The following is a 12,790-nucleotide window of genomic DNA, read 5'->3' on the forward strand; positions in this document are numbered from 1 at the left end:
GCTCCATGCAATGGTTTGAAGGAAATCTTGTGTTGAAGCTATTGTCTCCTAATAAAAATTGCAATTCGTTCTATTGTTCTTTATGTTTTATTCTATTATAAATATTTTATTATGGGTGACTTGCTAATGTTGTTAAATGTGTCATCTTACAAGTTAGATTTTTGCTTGTTCTTTTGCATAATACATAGGGTTAAATGATAGGCTCTATGGAGCATATTAGGCTCTATAGTTATCTGTGTTGTTTTTTTAGTTTTTTCTACTGTTATTTAAATATATTAAATAATTTGTGCCAAATTCTGCATTGGTCTTAATCCTGTGAGTTTGGAGAAAACTAGATGATTTCTTTCAAGTTGATTTACTCTTAAGTCTAAAATGTATGCTATTTTAAATGTGATCACTCTTCCATTTTCTGCAATTTGTATAGTCATTCATCTGTCCACAATGCATTTCAGCTTTGCTCCATTTTGTCACTATCCTTATCTACATTTTTTAACTCTTCCAATTTCCAAATATCTCAGGAAAGCCTTAACGTACATGGTGGGGCTGTATCATTGGGACACCCATTAGGATGCAGTGGAGCTCGTATCTTGGTCACATTGTTAGGGGTAATCTATAAGCTTCCCTTCTCTTGCAATGCATTCCTAGTTTGACATTCTAATATCATTTATATAGTTCTCTGGTTTTGTTTACATGTTTTCTTAATGATCTAAAGTCATAGTTCGTGGTCATATCTAAGCTTATGCTTTCTACATATACTCATGTGAAGTGATCTCGTGTTTGTCATTTATTCTTTTAAATTTCTGTTGAGAGTTTAGCTGTGGAATAAAAGAGACATTGGTAACTATGCTCTCTCTGATATATTTTACTTGCACTAATTTTATTCCAATGGGCAACTAGTTCATATACTGTAAACTTTAGGATAGAAAAGTTCAAAAATTTCTTTACTCTGTCATTATTTTGTGCCTGACTAGTACTAGAGAAGGTGAGGCTTTTAACTATCCAGAAGCTATAATAATAACTATTGTCCTTTCTCATTAAACAAACTGAAAAAGGTTGAATAAAACAAAAAAAAAACATTTATACTCTACTGTCACAAAAATGTACAAGACTATTTCTGGATGATCAAACATAATTAACTTAGATAATCTTTAAGTAAATGGCTAACTCATTAGAAGAGCCAACATTTATCTCTACTAGCTGGACATGATACCTATGGGAACCAAGATATAGAAACATTTTAAAGTTAGATACTTACAGCTGTTGAAATTCTTGATTTCAGGTATTGACTTGCATGAAACTTATATAAATTTTTCTTCATTTCGTTTGAGACAACTGTGACAATGTTCAGAGTGGGGTTTTCCTGATTATCACATATATGGATGTCATGAAACATCTAATATCTAACAATATTTGAACTAAATGTATGCTCTGGTGTATTGAGCAAAACTCATATTGCAGTTCTGAGAGCAAAATATGGTTCTTTTGTTATTTCATTGTTGCTATTAGATGGCTGTCTTTACTTGTCCCTAACTGACAAAATAATATTTTTTTCATTACTCTCTTTTTCAAAGGCAAAAAATGTCCAGTTAACAATAATTTCCTCAGCTAGTGTTATGGTGCTCTAAATTTGATTATTGTACCCTTCCTAAGACTATTTCATGGTTTGGAAAACTATCTATGGCTCTGAGGTTTTTTTTCTTAAAAAAATAGATGTTAAAGGAGATAGCTTCTGACTAGACAATCTCTAGAAAAAGGTTGAGATATGACTTTACTTGTCCATTCAGGCCATTTTTGCCAAGTACTTCTGATTTCTGTTTTCCATGGTTGGACTATGTGCTCTTTCTTCTGCATTGCTCATATTTTGATGCTTCTCTGAATTTTCATAATGTCTTTTCTAACTAGGAAGGCAATGTTGCCAACCAGAGGGAACATCTAATTCTTCTCCTTGCCAATATTCACATTCAGAAGCTAATAAGCAGTCTGTCTTGAAGGTATTCTGATTGTTAATTAAGGTTGTAAAGATTTGGCTTTAACTAATCCTCTTATATAAATTTGACTTCATGATATTTGGAGTCTAATGTCAAAATTGGATATTTATGCAGCATTGTTCCTTTGTAAATTTCTATTTAATTAGCATTTGAAACATTAGTGGTGAAATTTGGGTTTTCAATAAGGTCTTCTATTTCTTTGAAACTCTTTTATGACTCTTTAATTTAAGGTCAATCACTAGAGTCTGGCTTGGTTTCTCACCAATGTTATTGGTACTGCAGAGTTATACACAGTATATCCCTTTGCCAATCAGTGACCTTGATTCTTGGTTGAAGACACCCTCCATATATGTTTTTGATTGCTCTGCAGCTGGGGGAATATTGTGAATGCTTTTATTGAGGTAAAACTATAACTCAAAACATATAATGAATTGATATATGTATTGAAAATTAAGGTGCTACGTGACATGAATTCATTATCTGTAATTCAGATATTTATATATAAATATATTTGTAAATATAGTGACTTGATTTGATGGTTTGGCAGTTTCATGATTGGGTTGCTTCTAGCTCCTCTGGATCCACAAGGGATTGCATTCTACTTGGAGCTTGTGAAGCACATGAGACTCTTCCACAAAGTGCTGAATTTCCTGCAGATGTGTTTATGTCTTGTCTCACAACACCTATTAAGATGGCTTTGAGATGGTGAGCTTCTTTTCTTGTTCGTCTGTTATGATCGCCTATCGCGTTTATGCATCTTTATTTGAGATCATGCAATTTTCTAGTTTTGCCTTGTGGTGTTTATTCCATATTGGCTGCTTCCTAGTTATTTTTAGTTTTCTGGTTTTGCCTTGTGGTGTTTATTCCATATGCCTTGTGACGTGATTGGTTTGAATAGATGCTTTGAAATATACACAAGTTAGCTAATCTCTGCCTCTATTTTGGACAGTGAATGCTTTTTCTTATGAGACTAAATTTTTTTTGTTGTATTTTAAGTTGTGGATTACAATTTGTTTTTATTTTTTAAGATAACAATTAGTTTTTGTGCTGTGGATCATTAGATCTGTTTTATTAACATAATGATGTAATATTTGCTTATACATTTACTATCATTCTAGTCATAAAAATTTATTATAGTTTAGTTACAAGTAATTTAGTTGCTGCTGTTGACAATTTGTGGTATCTAAAAGATGGAATACATACTGTAGTCTTGAAAAAACTTTCAGAAAATGGTAAGAGCTATGTGGGTTTTACAGTTTTATTTTTGTATGATACTTCAAGCACTGATCTGTAGACTTCTCTCAGTTTTTCGTGGATCCTACTCCATTTTCTAGGATCTTGCAGGCAAAGGACACCAAGTGAATTAGATAGAGAGGTTAAGAACTTGAGGGTGGCATTTTGTAATGACCCACCTACTCTAGACTTTTGGACCATTAACGAAACTATACATACAAAATCTTAATAAAACTTACATTTGCGAAAATACCATAACTTTATTAGAAACTTGTAGAAATAAGAGTTACTTTCATAAAATATCAAGTAGGATATGGGATCCCATTGTCTTTAAAAACAAAACATAATTTAAAATAAAAAGGAATTACATAACAAGTGCGGAAAATATATGTAATACCATAAAAACAAGACTACATCCTCGAAAATCGAACTCTCGACTCCTTGAATCCATTCACCACCGATACACATTCCCCGAGCATCCACGAATCTTACCACCACTATAGCTATTTTCCTGCACATATAAACAAAAAGGAATGAGCCTAATGCCGAGCAAGGAAAATCTACCACATAGTTCATATACATCAATTTCATAAGAAACATAAAAACATAACATAACATACATTACACTTTTATCATACACATGCTGTAATGGCCATTATTACTTAGGGTCCCATAGACTAAACAAGTCATATGCCCAAGAGATTAGTGGGCTCCTACTAGCTAAGTAGGTCATATGCCCATAATCCATTTGGGGTCTTGTTAGTCATATGGGTCATATGCCCAAGCCTACAAGCATACATATCATAACACTTATCATAACATAAGAAACATAAGATAACATATAAAACATATAACATATGAATTTCTATCCTATTTTCCTTACCAAATAACCGGGATATGGGGACAGAGTTGGGACCTTGGAACACTCCTAAAACCATTTATAACTGAGTGAGTATAGAGAAGAAGAGAAATGAAAGGAATGGAAGGACTAAACCATTGAGAAAAATACTTACCAAAACCTTTTTGCTCAAGAACTTAGATTTCCTAACCAAAATAAAGATTAAGGTTAGAGGCTGAGTAGAAGACTATGAGAACTTAAAATAAAATAATGCCAATGAACTAAGGTGTAGAAATACCTTGAAGACTTGTAGACCATTCTAAACCTCGAACCAAAATACTATGAAACCTTACTTTCCCAAGTGTTTGATGAGCTTATGATGATCAAGCTTATGATTTCCCCACCCAAGTGTTTAACTCTCACACTCACCTAGCAACTTGCAGCCTCTGAACTTAGAGTAAAAGGTGAATAATGGCTGGGTACTAGGTCCTATTTATAGAGTTTAGGAATGAAAGGATCTTAATTTCACTTGAATAAAAATAATGGCTTTTTAGGTGAAAATAATTTGAATAATCGTTCCGCAGAGGCTGAAGACTCGTTCAAAAAGGTGCTGGACTTATCAAGAGGTTGAATGGCTGAATGGAAAAAGAATTCAAAAACTTTCAAAATAAGCTGAGAGGGGCGATATATCACCCCCTGTAGGCGATATATCGCCTGGGCCAGTATGCCCGAGGCAGTCGTGCATCGTTTCGTGTTTTCCGTATCTACGTGTTGCAATATATCGCCCCCTATAGCTACAATATATTGGCACACGCTGATTATTTAAACACGAAATTACACATTTTTAGCTAAGTTTGAGTGGAGTAAACAGCCTTGACTAAGCCCTTAAACGTATTAAAAGCTGCTGGCTGACCTTAGAGCATTCAAACTTTACCCTTATTAAATTTAATCCTCAAAAATACTTAATCCTTAATTACCCATTCATAACATGTGCTTAAAATCCTATTGGTTCTTATCTAAACCTTATAGTATAATAAATATTATCCTTAATATCAGCCATATAAATCAAACCTTAGGTTAACATTAATATTCTTAAACTATAGGTTAAACTTAGAAAATCTACAAGTACTACTATGAGTGTCCAAATAATTCCCGGTCTGAACCAAAAATCCACAGTCATAAAGATAATACTATAAATACTATATTACTACTATTTAACTAGCTAAGTAAAGTTATTGGACTCTACACATTTACTGATCTGTTTTTGAAGCATAACACTTTCAAAGAAACTGCAAAGCCATCGAGATATTGATGCAAAGAATGGAAGAATGTATTTCACTAATTTTTGTATACATTTCTTGTTTTGTATTTAGTGATAAAGGAATCTGAATTGGGCATAAATTATGTTGTAATATGATTTCTTAAGCTAGACTAGTAGACTAAATATTGTAATTACATTTGAGTAATTAATAAAAATCTATTTATGTTACCTTATTTGGCTTCAACTTTCATATTTGTTTTCCTAGTTTTGTGTAAGTAAAAAAAGATTATGTTTCTCTAAGCTAATATAGCACATGTGTTATACTAAAGTGTAGTATAACACAAAAAATGTGTTATACTAAAGTATAGTATAACACAAAAAATGTGTTATACTAAAGTGTAGTATAACACAAAAAAAGTGTTATACTAAAGTGTAGTATAACACAAAAAAAGTGTTATATAATCGACTATAAATAACATAATTTAACACTAATCTATATATTAAAATAACACAGAAATTGTGTTATCGTTGACAATACAATAACACATCCGTATAACACTGATAAAGTGTTATGTAAAGTACTCTGACCTACGATAACACAGTCGGTCTTAACACATCAGAAAATGTTATCGTATGTTTTGATAACACATTTTTTGTGTTATTAAAAGAATTTTTTTCTTGTTGTGCACCGTCACCCATAAGACACCCCTCGCCAGTTCGAGAGGTCCCATGAACTGCCCCACAAAGGCCATCATGCAGTGGCAGTCGAGATGGAAACCGACAGGCTAGGCTTGGACAGGGGAACGAAAGAGAGACTACTCAAGATCACAGGGCCCTTCTGTAATGACCTAACTATTTCTAAGACCTTGGACCATTAGATCTACTATACATAACTACTATTTTGGGAAAGATACATAAGAAATAACATAACTAACTTTATTAAATCTTGAAATATTGTATCAAATACATAATAATAGAAAATATGGCATCGGTACCCATTGTTTAAAACATAAAACATAATTTTAAACTAAAGAAAATTGTTTACAAAACTAAATCCGGAAAAAACATGATTTAAAAGACTAAAAATAAATAAATAACTTCATCCTCGATCGACACGCAGTCAACACATTCCATCCATCCTCAACACACAAGCCAAGCCGCCAAGAATCCTTCCGCCTTCCATATTCATTTTCCTGCATCACACTAAAAATAAAGGAATGAGCCTAATGCCCAGCAAGGAAAACCTACTAAAAACATACATCATAAGCATAAAACTATATCATATACTATAAAACATAATACTATCTAAAACATACATAATAAATCATAAGCATTCACTAAAAAAATATGACTATAAAAACGTATATCATATAGGACTACAACATTAATGGTCATTAACTCATTAACATGGCATGCGATAAACCATCTAGGTCCCCTGGCTAATATCTGAGGTAGGTTAGATCACATGGTAGTATATGATAACCCATCTAGGTCCCTTGTCTAATATCTGAGGTAGGGTAAACCATAACTCTAAACCATGAAAATGATAAACTAATCTTGGGGCTTGCTATCTAAGCAAGTCATATGCCCAAGAGACTAAAAACATAATCTTGGGGCTTGTTATCTAAACAAGTCATATGGCCAAGGACTACAAAACATATTATACATGTACATATTATATCATAAACATATCATAACATAAACTTATCATAACATAAACATAACATATCATACAACATATACAAGATCTATCCTATTTTCCTTACCAATAACAGGGATATGAGAACAAGATCGGGACTTTGGAACACTCCTAAAAACCATAATAGAGAGGTGAGTATACTAAAGAAAAAAATGGAAAGAATGAACTACACCATCGAAAAGATACTTACCAATAAGAATCTTACGTTCAAGAACTTAGATGCCTAACCAAGAATAGAGAAGATTGGGTTAGGAATTGAGTAGAGAAAAACTATAAAAACTAATAATACAGAAAAAGGAACTAAGAATAGGAATACCTTTGAAATTGCTATGACCGAACTACACCTCGAAACCAAAATACACTCAATGAACCTTACTTCCCAAGTGTCTAATAAGCTTAAAATGAGAAAGCTTATAACCCCAACCCAAGTGTTTATCACTCTATAGTCTCACTAGCACCTAGAAGGCTCTGATCAATGCTTGAAGAATGAATGAAAAAGCTTGATGCTAGGTCCTATTTATATAGTTCTAGGAATAAAAATCTTCTAATTATAATCCAAATTTAAATTTAAATTTAAAATAGAATCCTAACTTCTAACTTTCTAAATCTCGTAACTCTAAACTAACCTACAGTAAAATCAACATATCTGGAGTTGTAGGTCTCCGATTTAAAATATCTATATACCCTTAGAAATATAATTAAATTATCTACAACATTTTAGAAATACTATTTTTCAAAATTCATAACATAACTGAGTAAAAAATAGGTTGGAAGTTACAGTACCCTAAAGTTACGAGAAATCTATTTAATTATCTAAATCACAAATAAATAAAATTGTGACAAATGTCAAGCTCCTAACAAATTATGGTGAAGACTAAGTCTTATATTTCCCTTATTTTATCATTAAAATAATAATTCCTTAATAATCATACATATGACAAGTGTCATATTCCTATTGGCTCTATCTAAACTTTAGGAATAATCCATGATCATGACAAATGTCATATTCTTATTAGCTCTATCTAAACCTTAGGTTATAATAATTATCATATGAATAACTAGAAATATTAATAAAACCTTATGTTATAATTAATATTCTTAAACGATATGTTAAACTTATAAATTCCATAACTATTGCTAGGAGTTTCCAACTAAGTCTCGGCTTGAACCTAATCCACAGTAATGAACATACTATAACTAATACTAGCTGTTACTACTACTACTACTACTACTATCTAACTAGCTAAGTAAATTCTTGGACTCTACAATTCTCCCCTACTACAAAGAATTTCGTCCCCTAAATTTACTTATCAAACAATTCCGGATACCAGGCTAACATGTCCTCCTCCAACTCCCACGTCGCCTCCCGTTCAAAACTATTACTCCATAGGACCTTGACTATCGGAAAATTCTTAGACCGTAACTCTTTCATCCCTCTATCTAGGATGCTAACCGATCGTTCCTCGTAACTCAAGTCTTTCTGGAGTGCTATCGTATCGTACTTGAGGACGTGTGATGGGTCTGACAAATATATATGCAGCATCGAGATGTGGAACACATTGTGACTATCTGCTAGAGCTGATGGTAAGGCTAATCTATACGTAACTGCTCCCACTTTGTCCAATATCTCAAAAGGACCTATAAATCAGGGACTAGGTTTGCCTTTCTTCCCAAACCGCTTCACACCTTTCATAGGAGATATCCTTAAGAAAACTTGATCTCCCACTTTGAATTCCACATCACGTCGCTTGGCATCTACATAACTTTTCTAACGACTTTGACAAGCGAGCATACACTTTCTAATCAGGGCTACTACATCCTGAGCTCCTCTAACAACTTCAGTTCCAAGTAGTTTCCTTTCTCCTACCTCGTCATAATGCAACGGAGATCGACACCTTCTTCCATAAAGCAACTCATAAGGTGCCATTCCGCTCATTGACTGGTAGCTATTGTTGTAGGAGAATTGTATCAGCGAAAAATACTCACTCCCAGATCTCGATGTAAACACCGATCCTCTATCGAATACTATTGTCTTAGAGATTCTATGCAGTCGTACTATTTCTTGGACTTAAACGTCTCCATAAAGATCTGCTATGTACGAAGTCTTAACAGATAGGAAATGAACTGACTTGGTTAATCTATCGATTACTATCCAAGTCGAATCATGCTGCTTACTTGTTCGTGGTAAACCCGTTACGAAATCTATGGCTATATCATCCCATTTCCACTTTGGAATGCTAAGTGGTTGCAATAAGCCTGCAAGCCGCTGATGTTCTGCTTTCACTTGCTGGCATACTAGACACTTAGACACAATTCTGCTATGTCCTTCTTCATCCCTGGCCACCAATACATTGCCTTGATGTCGTGAGTCATCTTGGTCAACCCTGCGTGAACTGAGTACGGGGTACTATGCGCTTCTTCTAGAATCTTCACCTTAATCCCTTGATCGTTTGGCACGCATACCCGATCCTTATATCTTAATAACCCTTGACCTGATATTGAGACATCTGTGGCCTTCGCTTCTCTAACTGCATCTTTATGTGTTACTAACGTGTCATCATGCACTTGCCCATTCCGTATATCTTCTAACAGAGTTGACTAAATGGACAAGTTAGCCAGTTTACCAATGACTACATCTATTCCAACATTGATCAGCTCCTACTGTAGCGGATTTTCTATTCTAGCTAACGCGGCTAGACTTCCATAATTCTTCCTACTTAGCACATCAGCAACTACATTTTCCTTGAGGTGTAGCTATCATCTTATCATTCTGCATCAGCACACAACCCAATCCTTACTTCGACGCATCGCAATAGACTACAAACTTATCATTGGGTGTCGGTAAACAAAGTACTGGTGCTGAGCATATCCTTAAGCAACTGGAAACTCTCTTCACACTTATCCGTCCAGTTGAACCTTTGCTGTTTCTGGGTCAGGTTGGTAAGTGGAGTGGTTATCTTAGAAAAGCCTTCTACAAACCTCCGGCAATAGCGTGCTAGTCCTAGAAAACTTCTTACCTTAGACGTGTTCTTTGGTCTTGGCCAATCTTTACAACCTCTACCTTAGATGGATCTACATCAATCTCGTCCTTGGATACTATGTGGCCGAGAAATGCTTCTTTTGAAAGCCAAAATTTGCATTTCTTGAACTTGGCGTAAAGCTGATGCTCCTTCAGTGTAGCAAGAATAACCTTAAATGTTTCTCATGCTCAACTTAATCCTTTGAGTACACCAAGATATCATAAATGAATACTACGACGAATTTATCTAAGTAGTCCTTGAAGACCCTATTCATCAAGTCCATAAACGCGGCTGGAGCATTGGTAAGACCGAAAGACATAACTAAGAAATCGTAATGCCCATAACGAGTTCTAAAAGTCATCTTGGGATTATCCTCTTCCTGTACTTTGAGCTGTGATACCCAGTCCGTAGATCAATCTTTGAAAACACGGTTGCCCCTCGGAGTTGATCAAACAAGTCGTCAAGTCGGGGTAGCGGGTACTTATTGTTAATTGTCACCTTATTCAACTCGTGATAATCTATACACATATGCATACTTCCGTCCTTCTTCTTCACAAATAGAATCGGTGCTCCCCATAGCGAATGGCTCGGTGCCCGGTACTAGTTCAATTGTGAAGTCTATCTTCCGAGTCGGCGGCAATCCTGCTAGTTGCCAAGAAATACCTCTAGGAATTCCTTTACATTGAGGAAGTCTCCAACTTTTTTGTGGTGTTTCCTTTACCACATACGTAATGCTAGCTAAGAATGCTTGGCACCCTTTTTCTATTATTCTTTGGGCTTTAAGAGTTGATATTAGCGGTGTACGTAGTCCTAAAACTTTTCCCATATAGCATCGTTTCTGACCGTCAGGAGTCTCGAACATCACTTGTTTACATCTGCTATCGATGGTTATGCCATGCCTTGCTAGCCAGTCCGTTCCTAATATCATGTCGAAGTCTTTGATATCTCGTTCCATCAGGTCTCCTTCTAGTTCTACGTCCTCAATTTTGATCGGTCCGCCTCGTACTATCCGTGATGATAGGACTATTTCACCCGAAGGCAACTATGTCACAAACCTAGTTCTACAAGGTTTGTCTAATTTCTCTATCATTCCTAACGAGATATACGAGTATATTGCTCCCAAATCAAGCGATACTAGAACATATACTATCGAGGATAGGAATCTGACCTGTAACTGCTTGTTACTAGCATGGGCTCCTCCCTGGGTCAAGGCAAAGACTATGGTCTGGAACCATCATTTTATCCATCTTCTCCTTTTGCTTGAGCTATGGACATTCCTTATTTCGATGACTTTCCTAACCATAGTTGAAACATCCCTTGATGTTTCTTTTGGCCCATAGAGCATTGCGGGTATTCTACATAACCCGAATTATTGCCTCCATTGTTTTTCCGTGCTCTTTTATCACCATTGGCCTACTTATCATTAGGATGCCTTCTCTTCTGACCATTACTATTACTATTGCTATGCTGACGGATGTTGTTGTGGTTGTTTCGACCATTCTGAGGTTGACCCTGCTGTTTAGGCTCAGGCCTACTAGCCTTCTCCTTACTAACATTTTCCTGAAGCCTTTCTACTTCTATTGTCGTTTCTAGAACATCGGCATAGGTAGTATTTCCCAACTTTGCTAGCTTAACCCCTAATTCAATCTTTGGTCTAAGTCCTCTAACGAACTTGGTCACCCTCATAAAGTCAGTTGGAACCAACTATGGTGCAAACTTGGCTAATCTGTTGAACTACAGAACATATTCTACTACCGTTAAGTTGCCCTGCTTCAAACTAGCGAACTCCTCGACCCTTGTAGTGATGACTGCCAAGTTGTAATACTTCTTGTGGAACAACTCCACAAATCTTATCCATATCATGGTGGCGACATCGTTAGTCTACTGAACTAAGTCCCACCATATTCTAGCATCCTTCTTAAGCAGAGAAGAAATGTAGGATATGCAGTTCGCGTTGCTGAGATTCATATGTTCTAGGATCAGCTCCACATTTCTTAGCCATTCTTCTGCCTTAAAGGGTTCTGTTGTCCCTTCAAAGTTTGGAGCATGTTGCTTACGAAACCGCTCATAGATTGACTCCATGTGTTGAGCTGAGTATGGCACATAGTTTTCCATTGGCCATCCCCCATAACGACCTACTTGATGGGGTACTTGAGCCATTTGCTGGGGCTGTGGTTGCGGCTGAGGTGAAGACTGAGTCTGTTGTCACTGTTGCTGTAGTAATTCCTCCACTTGTTGTCGTAGTCTTGCAATTTCTGCAATGTTGTTAACCGGTGGCGCCGCTCTTTCTTTAGCAGTAGCATTGGTTGCACTCCTTCCCCTTCTGCAAACTGGAGGGGCTTCATAAGTTTCAGGAGCAATGCTTGAGGCATTGGCGTTGTTGCGAGCAGATCTTCTGAACGACATCTTCAGCAAAAGTTCTAACAGTCGAGAACATGTTAGAACTTAACCTATTAGGCTCTAAGGCAAAACTTAATCTAAGCAAACATAACTCGAACCTATTAATTATGAATTCTTTATGATTAGGGTCTGTTTCTAAACTTTAAAAATAAGCCATCTTATTTATTTTCTAAGTGTGTTTCTAATTATCCTATATGACTTAATTCTTAGGCTCGAAACTCGTCGTTGTTCCAAAATTAACCATACTGAGGGAGGGCTGGGATCAGTAAAATCGTTCCCACTACTATGGCCCCCTAACTCTAAATATAGAAACTTGGTTCATTGATTTGTATCCACCCTCACCGAACTTAG

The 12,790-nt window shown here is 35.6% G+C and overlaps 1 long non-coding RNA gene across 2 annotated transcripts; it reads left to right on the forward strand.

Moving 5' to 3' along the window:
- The first annotated feature begins 1,902 nt into the window (after nt 1-1,902).
- On the forward strand, nt 1,903-3,387 carry LOC133790132 (uncharacterized). 2 transcript variants are annotated; one of them, XR_009873925.1, is made up of 4 exons: nt 1,903-1,991; nt 2,271-2,389; nt 2,536-2,693; nt 3,323-3,387. It is a non-coding gene; the product is annotated as an uncharacterized LOC133790132 (long non-coding RNA). The 2 variants fall into 2 exon arrangements; XR_009873924.1 differs by lacking the exon at nt 1,903-1,991 and having other exon boundaries at nt 2,095-2,389.
- Nucleotides 3,388-12,790: the final 9,403 nt, after the last annotated feature.

Source organism: Humulus lupulus, chromosome 7, assembly GCF_963169125.1.
Source record: "Humulus lupulus chromosome 7, drHumLupu1.1, whole genome shotgun sequence".
In the NCBI taxonomy this organism is placed as follows: domain Eukaryota; kingdom Viridiplantae; phylum Streptophyta; class Magnoliopsida; order Rosales; family Cannabaceae; genus Humulus; species Humulus lupulus.